General features: G+C 35.9%; 1 protein-coding gene across 1 annotated transcript in view; it reads right to left on the bottom strand.

The window, feature by feature from the left end:
- Positions 1–17,882, bottom strand: part of LOC148940479 (protein lethal(2)essential for life-like) — a 48,700-nt gene extending 30,818 nt beyond the window's left edge. The window contains exon 1 of the mRNA XM_089104979.1: positions 17,841–17,882. The gene's annotated coding sequence lies outside the window, so the exon portion shown is untranslated. The remainder of the gene's footprint in view (positions 1–17,840) is intronic.
- Positions 17,883–18,559: the final 677 nt, after the last annotated feature.

Below are 18,559 nucleotides of genomic sequence, written 5' to 3'. Positions count from 1 at the left end.
ATTGTGATTATTTTCCAGTGAAGATAAAAAACTTCACTTTAATTCTAATTTTCTTAAGTTCACTTCCGATTTTTTTTGCAAAGAGATGAAAAATTTAAAGTTCTGTTCCAAATTTTTCATAGAAGATAGAAAAAGTTATACATTGATTTGAATATTCGACATGAAGATAAGGAGCATCACTTTAATTCTGAGTTTTCTCGAAGAAGTGCAAAATGTTCAAGTTCTCTTCTGAATTTTCTTAAAGAAGTAAAAAAGTTAGCTCAATTCTGAATTTTACCAATGAAAATGAAAAAGCTTCAACTTCAGTTCTTAATTCCTCAAAGACATAAAGAATTCAAAGTTCTCTTCTAATTTTTCCAAGAAAATAAAAAGGCTCCACTTCAGTTCTGGTTTTTTTTCTCAAAGAGATGAAAAATTTAAAGTTCTATTCTAATTTTATATTATATTTTGACTGCTTTGTCATATGGATTTACCCATCAAATTTTTTAATTAGAAAAGGAGTGACTCGTTCTACTATTAAAGACAATCATTCAAACTCCTTCATCTAACCTCCAAAACAATAGGTTAGGTTAAGTATAAATAAATATTAATAAATAAATAGAAACATTTCTACATGTTTAAGTTAGGTTAGGTATGGTTACGTTATCATGAGTGATCATGATAAGTTAACCTAACCTTTTCCGGTGAGTCTGGTTAGGTTAGGCTAGGTTAAGTTAGGTTAGATCAGGTTAGGTTAGGTTAGGTTAGCCCAAGTACGCTTCACTTAGGTTAGCTGAGATTAGGTGGGAGACATGCGAAAACTTAGGTGTCTGGTTTATTGTGTCGTGAGTAAGCTCGGTTAATCTTAGTTAGGCTAGGTTAGCCTACTTACGCGCGCGTACGGAGGTTAACCTAACATAAACTATCTTAACCTAACCGCATTTCATCTAACCTAACCTAACCATACACCTAACTTTTTGCATGTCTCTCACCTCACCTAAGCTAACCTAAGTGAAGCGTCCGTAGGCAAATCTAACCTAACCTAACCTGATCTAACCTAACTTAATCTAGCCTAACCTAACCTAACCTAACCATACTCGCCGGAAAAGGTTAGGTTAACTTATCATGAGCACTCATGATAAGTTAACCTAACCTTATAAGTTAAGTTGACCACTCGATCGCGTTATCATACCCTGGGACAGGGTATATTGTAAATAGGGTAGTACCAAACCCGATATTTGCAGAACCGGTGTGGTAGTCGCGGGCATAAAATTATAATTTGGGGCCGGGGCTTTCCCCTCAAATAAGTGGTGACACCCGTAGATTACCAGGCCAGTGGCGTTGTAGCTTACCACTATAATACTGGTTGCGTTGTGGCCTACTGGTATAAGATAGGTAACTAAATACCACGAACAGCAATAGTTTATAATTGAGCCATTAAACATATATCTACGACGGTGTGGTAGCCTGCTAATGTTTCAGTAGCTGACTGGTGAGCAGACGATTTATGAAACTTAATAAGGGGGTTGGGAGGGTTAGGTTACGGGAAGGGTTCTTGTAAGCCTTTAGTTAAGTGTTCTAGAACATAACTATCACAATAGTACCTGTTTTGTGCTTCAGAGCTTTTCCACTTATGAAGCGGCACCAAAAGTGTTGTTTTCAGTGCTATATCGCACTTACTAAGGGTAGAATTGGAAAAAAAAATGCATGTTGATATGAGCAATAGCTTTCAAATGAGCCATTAAATATAACTCTTGCAAGTTCTGCTAGCCCAATAGCCTCAGCTTTTCCGATTAAGACATGGCACAAAAAGGGCCGTTTTTAGTACCATTTGGAAATTGTAAATGAAAGAATATTTCTATAATTTATAGAAAGAACGTAGATAAAAGCATAATCTTTTATATGAGCTATAAAAAATCTGTCTACGATTTTCTGGTAGCCTGCTAGAGCCACCACTTGAGAAATGACACAAAGTGCCATTTTAGTGCTACGTGGCGCTTGCAGATGGCGGAGTTTATAAAAAGAACGTAGATATAAGAAATATCTTTTGACTGAGCTATTAAGCATTTCTACGATGTTCTGGTAACCCATAATTAGGTAGGCCTGGAGAAAAAAAAAACAGAAAAAAAGGAGACAGATAAGTGCTACCGATGTGAAAAAGCGATCTTCCTTGTTGCTCAAGGAGGGGGACTGTAATTTCCCTGTATCAGGTTTTTGACAATGATTATTCCAATGTTACACTGTTCATTTTGATCTGACGCCATTTTCAAGGGGTTTCCGGCTTTTTTTCGAAATCACCATAAATTTAATTTTGCAATAAACTTTTACTTTTAAGATGAACCGAAATAATAGTTACCATTCGTGAATCAGTGTTAGATGGTAATTTTTTTCAATAGGCAGCTTTTTCAAAGCGCGTCTTTTAACTTTTAATTACTATGGGCCGTGGTTCGCTGTTTACTAGGCTGCAGCTACCGCTGAAACCATGATTGTATAGATGATGAAGTCTAAAATAGGACAAAAATTATTTAACTCTAATTCAGGGTTTTCAGTCCTTCATTGGCTCTATTTTTTGAGAATGTAGTTCCCATTATTTTAGAAGGATATTAATCCATAAGAAGACTTTTCCGTAAATTTGAGAAATAAATTATCAAATCTATAAACCCTTTTAATTCATGATTGAGCAAACGTACAAAGCTCAAATCACTTCCTGTGCATCATTTTGACAGGACCAAATAAAGGGCGATTGAAACGATTGGGCCCAGTCGAGCTCCACGCCGCCATAAAAAAGAACAATGGATTTTCGAAATTGTGAAATGTTCTTAACAAATACGGTAAACGTTGCTTCTGGAGAGAGATCATTTTCCAGGCTAAAACTAATACAAAAAACTACGTAATATCAACAACAATTAGTATAGACTAAATAGCTAAGCAAATATGTAGATTAAAAGTCAGGACAGAAGGAAAATAGATTTTAAAACCGTTTTATAGGCATTTTCAAAAATTTGTTTTTAGAAATATGTACATTCATGTGCCCATATTTGGTGATGTAAATTTCACATTTCAATTGTGATTGGATGACTTTAGGGGGAGGGGCCTTTAGAGAGGCAGGGGGGGGGCTATTTTCCCTTCAATATTTTTGGTCACTGAAAAAGGGTACTAGTAAATTTAATTTCCGTTCAAACGAGCTTTTTCCCTGTACAAGTTATTCGACCTTGCTGATTCCAATGAGCCACGCTTCTAATAATCCAATTTGATATATCAATACTTGTACCTTGTATTGCAAAGCTTATTAAGGGGGTTTTTGAGGAGGAACATACGGGAGATGTTCTTGCAAACCTTTGGTCTTGGACCATAATTATTACAATGATGATATCGTTTTATATTTCAACGCTTTTCACTTAAGAAGTAACATCAAGCTTTTTTTAGTGCTATATCACACTTACGGATGATAGAGATGATAAAAATCACATAGATATAAGAAACAGGATTCAAATGAGCCGTTAAATGTCACTCTAAAAAGTTTTGGTAGCCCACTAGCCCCAGCTTTTCAACTTGAAACATGGCACCAAAAGTGCCGTTTTTAGTGCCATTTGGAACTTTCTGATGGTAGAATTTATAGGAAGGACGTAGAAAGGGGCGTAATTTGTTATTATGCAGGGGGAAGCACCGCCAGACCCAACCAGACCCAAGTTTGTCCCCTCAGACCTCATTTTGCCCGACAGCTGAAATTTAGTTTCTGCAAAAATCCTCTTGTCAAACTAAGAAAAGTCTGCATAATTCAAGCATCCAGAAAAATAGGTCAATTTTCTTAAGTATATCTTTGCCTCTATGGTAATATGGTGGCCGGCGTTTATACCCCTGGCGATTATCTCCCCGGAAAATCCCCCCCCCCCTGCAGAAAATACCCCCAGGTAAATCCCACCCGGAAAATACCACTCTCGTGGAAAAAAGGCTTTCCAAATATGAGCATTTTATTTGAGTTTTATTTTTTTCCTTAGCTGGAAAGGAGTTTTAGTACTTATGGGCAACTCACTCAAGTTTACGCTTTGTAAAACTCGAGAACAAACCGGTTTTTCGTTAGTTTTTTTTCAGCTTAGTGCGAGACAAGACGAAGACAAGTGAAAGAATATATGGGAAATATATAATTTGGGCTATATATTTAGACGAACTGGGGGTGGGGGTAAAGTATTTGGGTAGTTTGAAGTCAGAAAACAATTCTTTCTAGGTATGGCCACTAAAAAATTATAGATAAATATCGAGGTATCTGGAAATTTTGGTAAAAAAACAAAAAAAAATTGTTTTTTTTTTATGACCGTTATGCCAAGTATTACGTACTGTTATTAGGTTAATGTTGTGTTTCATTTAAGTATTTTATGATGATCGCTGATCAAAGTTTGTTATTTGTGCCTTTCATTTATGTTATTTTACTATGTTCATGGTCGTATATTTGACTTTAAAATACGCTTCTCTATCTATCTATCTAATATGCAGAAAAATTGAACCGAAAACATTTTATATGCAGACCCGCTATACTTTACCTCCCTCCCCCCAGTAGTGTGTTAAGTGCTGATTTGAACTATACAAGACCGGTCCAGAACTAAATGACCAAACACGCTATATTTTTGAACTAGATATTCAGGGACGAGACACTATAAAGCAACCAGACAAGTTTAGGATAAGATAAGATAATATTTATTTTCCAAAGGCTATTACAAGCTCTAATTGAGCCGAATTCACTTCATATGTCAAAAAAAAAATAGACAAAGCAAAACGAAGAAACACATAATACAGCAAGAAAAGAAACACCAATCAAGCATAAAAATGTTCGATAAGAATTTAACAAATGGTTAGAATAGAAACAGAAAAATAGAAGAAGAAGGGGTGGGGCTACACCCATTTCTGGACCTATCAGAGACAATGGATACATAGGGTACTCCGTATATTGTTACTCGATTAACATAGCTATGATGCCATTGCCACCAATCTATAGCAACCAGATTCAATATAAGGAGCGATTTTCTTTCTAGCTCATATTAGTAAGAGTTTAATTCAGAGAGAGAAAAGTTTATTTTTTATACTCCATTAATTAACAAGATATTAGCATAGAAAATGAGTGCTATTTTTACACTATTGGAGCTTTATGGTGGATCAGGTAGCAGCAATGATACAAAGACGAGATTACCAAACATAGCAGTGGAAACTACACGAGGATCCCGACTGAGCCTTGAATGGGACGATATGTACGCAAGATGTGATATCATTGAGCAAATTTAAATTGGAGGAGCACTTATGCTTTTCTGTGAAACTAGATATAGTGCATATAAATAGTCTTCAAGCTACTTTAAATACACTAGTGAAATATACTGAGGAAAATAAATTGTATCAGTGATATTATTATTGTATTTATATTTAATAAAAATGTTTCTAAATCGAAGACATTCTTTATAGTAGGTTAGCGCATATTCTTAAAGTAGAAAAAAGAATCCTAGTTAGTCTGAAGTTGGTCGTGAGTGTTAGGACTTTAAAAAATGGATAGATTTGAGAAAGCGAAAATTATATGGAATCTTGTGTTTATGGAAAAACATTTGATTCTTGATGATTATTTTCTGGAGTCATCTTTTCAAAGGAAGATATTTTCTCAGAGAATACTTGTCAATATAATGAAAACTGATTCTCCATCATTAAACTATTGTATGAAGCTTTTACGTCGTGGTCCAAATGCATTTACACAATTTTTTGACATATTAAACGCAACAAGACAAATGATATTGTGGATTTGCTTTTGAACACACTACCTTAGAAATTTAAGACTATAATTTTTTTCACAAGAAAGATGTTGTTCAAAGAGGATTTACTCCTTTCTCCTCTCTCTCCATCTCAATTTGTTGATTGTAGCTCACTTTCATTTTGGCGGTGAGTGTCAACTGGTCATTATGTGAGAATTGTACGATGATTGAAGAGTGACGAGCAAGATGAAAAGTGCAGATTATGCAACGTGTGTGAATTGCATATAGGATATACCGTACAAATTAACGGTTGTAATTCCTGTCTTGAAGAGATGTGTGACTCTCACCCTAGGGGACACCTATGCTCCAATTGTAATCATGATTAATGTAATCAGTGGAAGAATACATATCCTGGTATGATTGGAAAGAACCCTAAACGTGATTTTAGTTTACTACTAAGAGACTGGTATCGTCGTGGCTTTAAATTGTTTTGGGATGAGGAACCAGGTCTACGATTCAACTGGTAGAATAACAAAAGAATTGGTTTTCTACGTCATCGTTGTGAAGACAATGGTTACTATGATTATAAGCCTATTGATTTTTATTTAGCTGTTAAGAATGTGATTCACCTTTTGAAAACACTGTATGTGACATTGCTTCAAATAAGCAAATTGAAACACGTGAATTTTACAATATGAATGAAAATAGTATCATTTACTATATAAAGAAACAAGATAAGAGTGAATTTACATTATACTATAGAAAATGTGACCCTGACATTGCGGCACATCAGGATCAGTATGCAGTGAATTCAGATGATCTACCTGCATGAGTTGTTCTTGACAAATACCTATACGTAGTAGAAGGCGAAATTTAAAGAGTGGAAAAGTGGTTTTTATTATGTATATACATTATTCTTATTAATAAACAATTTTACATACATTTTTAGAATATTTTATTCGTAGGGCACTAAAATCAATATTAAAATTGTTTGAAAGTATAATTTCCCCTAGGAAGTCGTTCAGACGAGGAATGTCAACGTAAATGCTGAGAAACTGCTTGTAGGTATAGCCACGACATCGGAACATGAAAAAGAGTAGTACATGAAAGCCAAAGGTCTTAGTCGTTCAATCCTGTACTCTCCTCCAATTTTGAGTAATAGTTTTCCCACTGATTCCAATAAAGATGTGGATGTGTGGGGTATAGAATTTATATGATAGGCCAAGAGGATAAGAAATTCTATATTCTTCGCTGTTTGAAAGATGCATAGCCAATGACCTGTCTTCAAGCTCGACGGACTTCGATTAACAATGATTAGGGTATTGTTAACACTTCGGGTTTTTTCAATGAAGTCCGATGGTATACAATAAGATTTATAATGTGACATGTGTAAATCCATACTAAATACGCTGATTATTTGGTTTGTGTTTATGGTGCAAAGTCTAGTAGAACACTGCCGTCGGGTTGGATTTCCCAATAAGTTTCAAATTAACTCGATGATATCAATGTGGCTTTCAGTCAAAGCTGACAAATGTACACTAAACGTACATTCCTCGTTTGTACTATGCTCATATCGTGAGTGCCAGACAAGTGCAAAACAATTACACCATGATTTTTTGAAAACATTGAATTGGTTATTCCATTTTGAAATAGTTGTGAGTCATGATCTAGGGATTCATGGTCAATTCATACAGTTCTGTAGGATTTTTATCAAATGATAATTTACAATGGAATTCTATTCACTTTGCACACAAGGCTAGATAGGCCAAAAATTAAAATCATAAGGGGATGCAGTCTAAGATCCAACGGCACTAACACTCTTCACAAAGGCCAAAGCAACTTTAATGGGATTTCTCCATTGATAAATGATGAATCGGTATAACTGCGAGAACCAGTGGCAATGTAGCGTTGATTGTTGACCGTATGGGGGACAAGAAGTTTGATATTGTTGCTATTAGCTCTCAGCATTTCCACTGCCAATGCATCAGAGCTCATAACCTGTTGTTTTCGAACATGAAGAATTGCTGAAGTGACAATGACATTTGCATCATGTACTGCAGCAGGTTTTTTTTCTCAAAATGAAATTCGATGGAGCTAGATGTAACTTTATGTCAATCTTAACATTGGGAGGCAACCATTGAGATATATTGAATATCTCACGATTTAATTTTCCAACTAAATGATACTCCTGGGTCACTGCAGCAGTTAACTCACCGTCAGTATCAGCATCTGATCTACGTTCATAGCCCAGTGCCTGTCCTCTCAACTCCTTATATGACTTTGGAGCCATCATTATAAATTGTATGTAGCTTGCAGTTTGATAAATTATTACTAGTGCTCCCTAATGTTAGATTAATGAATACATTATTTGTTTGAACAAGTTGTGTAGGATACAGTTTTTTTAGGATAGTCCATCACCAGCACTGGGAGTTGTATTGTCTGAATTCTTCTTCCCCGAAACGTTAAAATCGAAAAATGTTGATGGAAAGTCTATGAAATTGTCTTCATTTGAAGACACCTGAAAGTTTGTGTAATCCGAGAAGGGCTTTTGGGAATGAAATTGTTCATAGTACCCATACTTGACACTGACATCAAAATTTTCAGCATTGAAAAGATTCAATGAGGAGCCGATTGATGGATATCATTCTTTGTGGAGAAGATAGGTCATCTTAAGAGAAGAGATCCTTCTTTGATCTAGCAATCTTTTTCTGCTTCTCGTTATTGCTCTTCTTCCTTTTATTCCACAAACTCGTTGTTGATTGTCTTTCGCTACCCACCTGGGTAGAGACTGATGAGTGAATGACGACCATGCACCCTTTTTAATCCCCTTCCATTTTGCTGAGATTCTAATTGTTCGCCAACGGCTCTTGCTGAAGATCTAATATTTTCTTTAACACCTCTCGTTTAAATTTTTGCCCGACTCCCAGTCCTGTAGTCTTGAGGCAGCAAAATTTGATGCAGCAGGTACAATATATTTTCTGGCAAGGGGTAGTGCAGAACAAAACAGCCTAGCTAACCAACTACCAAGACCATAGGCAGACATTTTAGTACACCCCTTGTAAGAGTCCAATCCATGATCTATTTGACGAAGACTCAGAGCACCAACATAGCAGTCAATATCAGGACAGACAAATCGAATTCTTCTATTGTTCATCTTAGGCACAGTTCATATAATTATCCAGTATGATCATTCCCTATCTCACCCATTATAAAAACCCGGACCGGGGTGCGAGTGCTCCAGAGAACGTTGAAACATAGGCGGCATCAGATCTTTTCACGGGTAGACAAGTCAGACCCGAAAAAATCGGAAACAAGTGGAAACCCGCTATTACGAATAATGCACTTTACGCGAAACAATCGGAAACAAGTGGAAACCCGCTATTAATAACTGCACGAAGAAGTGGGAGGAGCTTTTTTTTCGCACCGAGAACGAAGACCAGAAATGATCTGCGATACGCTTACTGGATAATTATATGAACTGTGATCTTAGGCACAGTTCATATAATTATCCAGTATGATCATTCCCTATCTCACCCATTATAAAAACTCGGACCGGGGTGCGAGTGCTCCAGAGAACGTAGAAACATAAGCGGCGTCAGATATTTTCACGGGTAGACAAGTCAGACGCGAAACAATCGGAAACAAGTGGAAACCCGCTATTAATAACTGCACGAAGAAGTGGGAGGAGCTTTTTGTTCGCACCGAGAACGAAGACCAGAAATGATCTGCGATAAGCTTACTGGATAATTATATGAACAAGGGTGATCTTAGACATACGATGGGTCAAAAATGACATAACCAGAATGCATGCCTAGCGGATTAAAGCTTCCCCAGGTAGAGTAAGTTATTTTACAGACACTGTGACCACCATATTTTTATTCTACCCTCAGCCAAACAGCATGTAAACATTTTATAAACCAACTGTCTTCTATAATTTTTCTATTACTATTATTTTTTTTTTCAGATTTACTATCATGCCACTTACTTTTGTTAAAAGCAACCGAGGCAAAGACCATCTTATTCACGATGGATTCAGGTAAATTTTGCAAAAGCATGGAGAAAATTTTAATAATTGGTCATGTGTGGAGGCCCAAAAGTTTAAGTGTAAAGGTCAAGAACACATGGATTGGTGCTAGCCGACTTGAACGACGGCGTGACCCTCCATATGAAATAAATCATGGAATTGCTTTCATAAAGTCAATCAAGGCATTGCAAAGACAAACAATTATGTTGAAGGATGGCATAGTGGGTTTCATTTCATTGTTGGAGCTGTACATCCATCCATTTGGAAGCTAATTGACAATCTGAAACTGGACCATTCATTGAATGAAGTCTGAATTTACCAGTAAATGGCGGGTCAACAGGATTAAACTGTTGTTTTTTGGGGTTTAGGGGGGGGGGAAGGTACCTAGGTTAGGTTAGGTTACGCATTAATATATGCTATGCCTTACCCCCTCCCCCCTAAATTGCAAATATATAGCCAAAATTTGTTTCTAAACTAATATATGTTCATCCTATTTTTTTTATTAGCATTACAAAATGAAATTCAGAGAGGAAAGAAAATAACAAAATGAAAAATATAATAAAAAAAAGGGTGCAAAAACGAGGATTTTGTCAGCCAGTAGCATTAACCAAACTTGACTTCTCTTTTGGGTACCATATTATGCACAAGTACCAAAAAATCTTATCACGACAATGCTCAGCGTTTAAAAAATGTGCACATGTAATGTACACATGTGATGGAAAATCAGTGTGGTATTAATCGTTTTTACGCATGTAATTGTAATTATATATCTTTTTATAATTAAATAAAAATTAAATAAAATAAAATAATTAAAACAATAAAATAATTTTATAATTAAATAAAATTAAAAATTTTATAATTAAATGTAATTAAATAAAAATTAAATACTTGAAAACTATGTTTTCTGTTTCAATAAATTGTTCCATGTATAATTTTCTGTATATTCAATTTCCCAATGTATGATTTTTCACATATCAAATTTTTGTTTATAAAGATTTGCGTTTATGAAACTTCATGTATGAATATTTCGTGCCTGAATTTTCATATATGAAATTTCTTACTTCCCAAAATTCAACACTTATGGAGATAGGAACTAGAGACGTCGTCAATAGGGTTGTGTGATGTAATGAATCTGATGCTGTAATTTCCATTAAGATGGCGTTGATTCGGGCAATTTTTCTAAGGCATGAAGCTTTTGATGGGTAACATTAAACTTATTGAATTTTATATATTTGGAATCGGCGCGAAAGCTCAATTCTTTTGATGTATCTACTGTTAGAAAACTTCCATTTTTACCATTCTAATTGCTATTGGGCTGAGCCGCTGCTTTCTAACAGTTTATTACCAAGAACTGTTTGATAAATTAACAAACTTGTAACCAACCAATGAGAAACCATTTGTATTAAAACATTAAGAGATTTGCCGATAAAATTCGTTTGTATTTGTTTTGAGCCGTAAGCCTAAGAGTAATGAAGCCTAATATTCTAAGTTAATGTTAAAATGAAAATGTTTTAAACTATGTAGAAAAATAGGAATTTTTCAACTTTATGTCCCTTCAGGCAAACCCCTTTTTTCCTTCTTACAAACTTTAAGCCCCCTCTGACTCTGAGTCACATCTATAATTTTGCAAGCAATAAAAAACTTTAGCGTAATGAGTGAGGTTTTGAGGAGGGGACAGCCCCTTTCATATATCGAACAATTTCTGTTCGTTTTAAATTTTAATGTCACTCCTTACTTTCAGTTGAAAAAACAGTTCTTTTATATTTAATTTCTGACCGTTTTTCAAACAATGCCAGGAAATCCATGAGACATAAAATGATGTTCACAATGTTGAAGGCCGCGTGGAAAAACCAATCCACCAAGAAACAATAAGAAAAAAATATTTTTCAATGTGTTGATAATGCAAATTAACTTTTTATTCTTGTATTTCTCTTAGGCCTATTTCCTAAGTGGCTTTGGTGGTTTTTCCTTCTTTTTTACAGTCAAGGACTGTAATACGCTATCATGTGATATATTTTTTATTATTTGCGGAATGTTTGATTACACAAACTGATTTTAAAATATTACATATACTGCTTTTAAAAATATTTGGCATCATAACATAGTTGAAAATTGGTCAAGGTTAGACAAACTAAATAATTTTTTGGAAAAAGCTTTATTCTTTATACGAATTAAATAAATTTAGGGGGAAATGCTTTAACTTCCACTTTTCCATCTGCTACTCTTGTTTTCACTGTGTACCCATAAATTGAATAAATGATGACAAAACCAAAAAAAAGAAAACAGAAAAGGAATATATAATTTAGGCTATATATTTCTACACAAAGAAGGGGTTGAGGGTAAAGTATAGAAGTGCCTTCAAACCGTCTTAAAAACAATTTTTAAATATTATACAATAAAAATTGTTTTCTTAACATTTCTCCTTCTCCATAGCCCCCATTCTTGGCTAATATTATTGGTTCTTATTGCAAAATAATGTAAATTCAGAAAAAAAGAAAAAAGAATTATATAGGCTTAGGCATTACCTGGTCTATTAATGAATTATTTGAAAAAAACTAAGTTTTCTAAAGAGTTAAAGAGGCTGAGTTACAAGGTCGAACCTTAAAACGTACAGGGATTAGGAGGCAAAGTTGGGGGGCTGCCGCCCCCAAACCCCCGCTTTCGCAGCCTTTAAATAAAAAAAAAGTTTTTTAAACTGAAAGTAAGGAGCGACATTAAATCTTAAAACGAACAGAAATTATTCCGTATATGAAAGAGGCTGTGCCCTCCTCAACACCTCGCTCTTTACGCTAAAGTTTTTATTGTTTAAAAAAGAGTTGTGAGAAAGTCAAACTTTAGCGTAAAGAGCGAGGCGTTGAGGAGGGCACAGCCTCTTTCATATACGGAATAATTCTGTTCGTTTTAAGATTTAATGTCGCTCCTTACTTTCAGTTTAAAAAACTTTTTTTATTTAAAGGCTGCGAAAGCGGGGTTTGGGGGCGGCAGCCCCCCAACTGTGCCTCCTAATCCCTGTACGTTTTAAGGTTCGACCTTGTAACTCAGCCTCTTTAACTCTTTAGAAAACGTAGTTTTTTTCAAATAATTTCTGCACGTTTTTGTACAGTTTATTACTTATTATTGCTTGACTAACTGTTAGATGATTGTGTATTATTCTTTTCTTTCTCGACAGGGTGTTTTAAGGGTCGACCTTGTAACTCAGCCTCTTTAACTCTTTAGAAAACATAATTTTTTTCAAATAATTTAAAAAAGAAACTGAGTTTTTAAAAAAAAATTTAAATTCAGTATATAAAAAATTCGATCTAACGGTGAATCGAACTCGGGTTTTCCGTCTGATAGCCAGGAATCTCACCGCTACACTAAAGAGACATAATTGGAATTGTTTTTTAGTAAGGTAATGAATCTTTTTGACGCAAGCAAAACTTGATATTTGGTTTTTGGAAAACAGGGAAGAAGTGATCAGATTGAGCTGAAATTTCGAGGATAAGCTCCCAGGCCCCAGGAAAGCTTATCCTCTAAATTTCAGCCCGATCAGACAACGTTAAAGGGGGGTTGTGGTGGGAAAAATTAACATGGGCTAATATAGGAAAACAAGGTTTTTCGTAAATGTAAATACGGGAGATATTTTTTTCGGTCTGAAAATATCAAAAGGCTCTAACAGGTCGAATTCTGCTTCGAATGAGTCCTCATTCAACCGGATCCATTGCCAACTGTGGCCTGTAGGCGTGGCTAAGAAAAAAAAAATGAATTTTAAGTGGCTATATTTGGTTTTTTGAAAACAGGGAAGGAGTGATCGGATTGAGCTGAAATTTCGAGGATAAGTTCCCGGGCCCAAGGAAAGCTCAACCTCTAAATTTCAGCCCAATCGGACAACGTTAAAGGGGGGCTGTGGTGGGAGGGTCCAAACTTCCGGCCCAGTTTACCCCATGAAGATAAAATCGGAGGAGAATGAAATTTTGCAAGTTTCTTAGTTTGAGCTTGGGCTACAAAATGCGATTACCGCCGTCTCTCTGCGACCTCTAGGATCTGAAATCGCTTAACATTGTGGTGGGTCGCCTCTTTATAGAGGCACAAGTGTGTCTCCTTGATTTCCAGGGAAGTGAAATTTATATTTTGAAACAGTGCTGAATCAGGAATCAAATAAAGCTATGATTTCGTTACCACGTTTGCTTATTTTATATTTGGAATCTTGATTCAATGTCACCATGTTGTCTAAAGTATAGCAGCATCTTTGAACAATAGCATAGTAATTGTTATTTAAAGGACAGAAAGTAGATATAAATTAAAGAAATATAAAATTGGATTCCCAATTGAATTTTCATTTCATAAAATAATAGGCCTAATCCCTCCTATTGCTAGCCTGTGCTATGCATATTTATTATCTCATATATTAGGGGGTTGCGCTTTCCTCAATACCTCGCTCTTCTCGCTCAAGTCCTTTAGTTCTTTTGGTAAAATTCTAGTTTAGCTACTTTTTGCTATCTTGGAAAATGGTTAATTGAGCAAAATTGTGAAGCAGAAAACAGTTTTGTTTTACTCCATTTAAGCAGATGATTTGTTTTGCAAGGATAGATAGATATTTATTGCAAAACAAAAGCCTCTTTGGGCTTATTTGTTTTGCAAGGTTTCACATTTTCTTTTGTGCTTTTTACAACATTGAAAATAAACAAAAAAAATGCAGTAAAATTAAATTTGGAACTGATTAGCTTTCAGCAATTAATATCATTATATATTGAATATTCAGTTTGATTTTATTTGTACTTTTCAAGACAGTTCATGGCACATAACCTAGTCAAGGAGGCACAGTTGTGCCTCTATAAAGAGATGACCCACCACAATGTTAAGCGATTTCCGGTCCTAGCGGTCGCAGAGAGTCAACGCTGATTGCTTTTTGTAGCCCAAGCTCCAACTAAAAAACGTGAAAAATTTAACCCCCCTCCGACTATCTTCATGGTTAAGAGTGGGCCGGAAATTTCGACCCTTTGACCACAACCCCCCTTTAACGTTGTCCGATTGGGCTGAAATTTAGAGGTTAAGTTTTCCTAAGGCACGGGAGCTTATTCTCGAAATTTCAGCTCAATCCGATCACTCCTTCCCTGTTTTCCAAAAAACAAATATAGCCACTTAAAGTTCATTTCTCTTTTCTTTCTTTTTTATCAGCCACGCCTACAGGCCACAGTTGGCAACGGATCCGGATGAATGAGGACTCATTCGAAGCAGAATTCGACCTGTTAGGGCCTTTTGATATTTTCAGACCGAAAAAATTATCCCCCGAATTTACATTTACGAAAAACCTCGTTTTCCTATAAGAGCCCATGTTAATTTTTCCCACCACAGCCCCCCTTTAACGTTGTCTGATCAGGCTGGAATCTAGAGAATAAGCTTTCCTGGGGCCTGGGAGCTTATCCTTAAAATTTCAGCTCAATCCGATCACTTCTTCCCTGTTTTCCAAAAACCAAATATCAAGTTTTGTGGGGATTTTCTTGCGTCAAAAATACGTCGCACAGAATAAAAATAATGTAATGTCTCTGTGGTACAGTGGTCGCTTTTCTTGACTGTCAGGCGGAAGATCCGGGTTCGATTCCCCATCAGAGCATTTTTTTTATTTATTGAATTTGAAGTTTAAAAAAGAAACTCAGTTTCTATTTTAAATCCAATCTATTAAATCCTTCGGGTCAACAGGCGTATCCAGAAGAATATCACAGTCGGCCTTCAGGTTACAGGTAAGTCTCCACTGCTTTGATAACATGGGGCCTGGGGCGGCTGATAAAAATCTTACTGTGCATTTGATTTGAGTATTCAGGAATTAAAAGCCTTAACACAAGAATCTTCAAAAGCAGGGGGTTTGGGAGGCGGCAACCCCCATCTTTAACTCCTCAAAAAATCAGCTAACAGTTAGTCAAGCAATAATAAGTTATAAACTGTACAAAAACGTGCAGAAATTATTTGAAAAAAACTACGTTTTCTAAAGAGTTAAAGAGGCTGAGTCACAAGTTCGAACCTTAAAACGTACAGGGATTAGGAAGTGCAGTTGGGGGGCTGCCACCCCCAAACCCCCTCTTCCGTATATGAAAGGGGCTGTGCCCTCCTCAACGCCTCGCTCTTTACGCTAAAGTTTTTATTGTTTAAAAAAAAGAGTTGTGAGAAAGTCAAACTTTAGCTTAAAGAGCGAGGTGTTGAGGAGGTGTACATGTTCATATACGGAAGCGGGGGTTTGGCGGGCGGCAGCCCCCCAACTACACCTCCTAATCCCTGTACGTTTTAAGGTTCGAACTTGTGACTCAGCCTCTTTAACTCTTTAGAAAACGTAGTTTTTTTCAAATAATTTTCAGTAAAGCACCAATGACGCAGTAGGTTGTCGACTTTTACAGTAAGAGCAGGAGGCAATATCAAAACTCTTGTTTGTAGTAATTTTGTTCGTTCCAAGCTTCTATTTAGTTCGTTCCAAGCTTCTGATTCTATTTAAGTGGTTCTTGTGTTTCAGGAGTCGTTCTTAAAAAATCAGGACAAAAAGTTAAACTTTAGCGTAAAGAGCAAGGTATTCAGAAGGGGGCAATCTCCTTGTATACACAATATTTTCTGTTTGTTTTAAGGCTTAATGTTGCTCCTTAGTTCAGTTGAAAAAAAGACAACTTGTTTTTAATTTCCAATCGTTCTTCGAATTATACCGGGAAAATCAAGCTTCTGTCTCCCACAGAAAATGTCTCAAAGTAAAGCTGTTCTCCTGTAAATTAATCCCACCAACCCACCTGGAGAATGCCCCCCGGACATTTTTATGTCTGAAAATCATCCTGGGTAACTGTTGGAGGGCTAACTGCCTTCTTCTAACATTTTTGGTGACTTAAAAGGACATTATAACTTAATTTTCGTTAAAATGAGCCGTCTGCTGATCTTCTAGGACAGTGATTCTCAAACTGTGGTACGCGTACCCCTTGGGGGTATACAATAATTTTTAGGGGGTACACGGCTGGCCAACAAAAAAAAAAAAACCCTTTAAGTCTAGGACTGGCAATTTCATTTCTATTTTAGCTATAGTTGTACCGGTAACTGAGAAGGGGTACCTAAAATGTTTTGTGGGTAAAAACAGGTACAGGGTCTAAATAAGTTTGAGAACCACTGTTCTAGGACCATTGGTTCTATACGATTCTTCTTATAGGCTGTCACCATAATTGCATAACTTACAGCCCTTTCCCAGAGGACTATGGAGGGTAATATCACCAAAAGCATAGGTATTGGACCTTTGAACTACACTGAAAAAATGATCTTAAAATTTTGATCGGATGATTTAGGGGAGGGGGCTTAGCTGCCCTCCCCCCATTGTTTTTGGTCACCTAATAAGGACACTAGATATTTTACTTTTCGTTCAAACGAGCCCTCTGCCGATCTTCTAGGACCCTTGATTCGATAGCCTACCATCACCCCTGGAGAAAATTCAAAAAAACAACAAAAACAAGCAAATAAATACGTATCGGTGATCCACAACATACAAAATTCCTCATTTTTGTAAACAGAAGCTTGAAACCACTATAGCAGGGTTTGCTAATATCCTGAATTTTGTGGTGATTTTGTTAAGATTCCTTGACTTTAGGGGCGTTTCCCCTCTTTTTGGAAAATATGACAAATTTTCTCAGCCTTGTATCTTTTGATGGGTAAAACTAAACTTAATAAATCTTATAGATTTGGAATCAGCATAATAAGCCATTTCTTTGAATGTGTCTTTTGATTAACATTTTTGTTTTTAGAGATTCGGTTACTATTGAGCCGTACAGTTCGTCATCACGACACGTTTGACTAAACTAGGGACATACAAGTGTTTCCCAAGATTCTTAACATCTGAACAAAAGTAAAGATGAGTCAAAAATTTTGCGGGGGGGGGGATCCGAATTTTATTTGACGAAGCCAAACTTGTCTCTTGAAATAATGTGGATGGAACTAACAAAATACGTTGATCCACGAAAGTTTCAAACCTTTAAAAACTAACTAGCAAGTCTGTAAGCAATTAATGTGTCAGCTATTCTAATTTTATAACATTGGTTTTTTTTTAATTTTAACAGTGATCAAGAAAATAATAAAACTTAAGAATAACCCTAAAATACCGTAAAATGATGACTCACAAATCGAGTGAATATCGCTTTTATTCCTTAATGTGCCTTTCACTTATCAAACTCTGAACACGATCAAAAACGAGTCCAACGTTTGAACTTGAACTGTGTCGGGATTCTCAGAACCAGTTATACTGGCTATTAAGTAAATAACACTCTTGCTCTCTATAAGCAGTGTTGATAATTCATGAAAATTTAATAGCGAGAACGGGGGCTAAATATGTTTTTATAAAATAAGGGGCAGGAACGTTTTGTCTTTTTTTTACATCGTTTCGATGAATGTTCCGAATGAGACATTTTCAATGAAAATAATAATAAGAAAATGGGTACTGTTATTAGCTGGAACCCACGCAAGAAATGGAGTTTGGTTAATGCTAATGAAATAAAACAAAATAGGATGAAAATATAATAGTTTAAAAACATATTTCGGCTATATATTTGCATATTAGGGGGGGGGGTAAAGCATAGCAGAGATTAAATATGTAACCTAAGCTACCCTAACCTAGGCATCTTTTTTCCACCTAAGTCCCAAAAAATCAAAAGTATAAACATTGTAAACGCAATGACAAACCACGGTTTGCAATCCAATTCTAAATTAAAAGACACCCGTTTGACTAGTTTCTCAAGCATCTTCCCTATATAATATATCGCGTGGGTTCCAGCTAATACAACAATACCAAAAAAATGTTCAAATCTAGGAGGGACAGGGGGCAATACCCCTAAGATGTTAA

The sequence above is a fragment of the Artemia sp. Qi Xiang Cuo genome, chromosome 19 (assembly GCF_049724085.1).
Source record: "Artemia sp. Qi Xiang Cuo chromosome 19, ASM4972408v1, whole genome shotgun sequence".
Lineage (NCBI taxonomy): Eukaryota > Metazoa > Arthropoda > Branchiopoda > Anostraca > Artemiidae > Artemia > Artemia sp. Qi Xiang Cuo.
The sequence above is the reverse complement of the archived record's forward strand: the minus strand, read 5'-3'. Positions and strand labels throughout refer to the sequence as shown.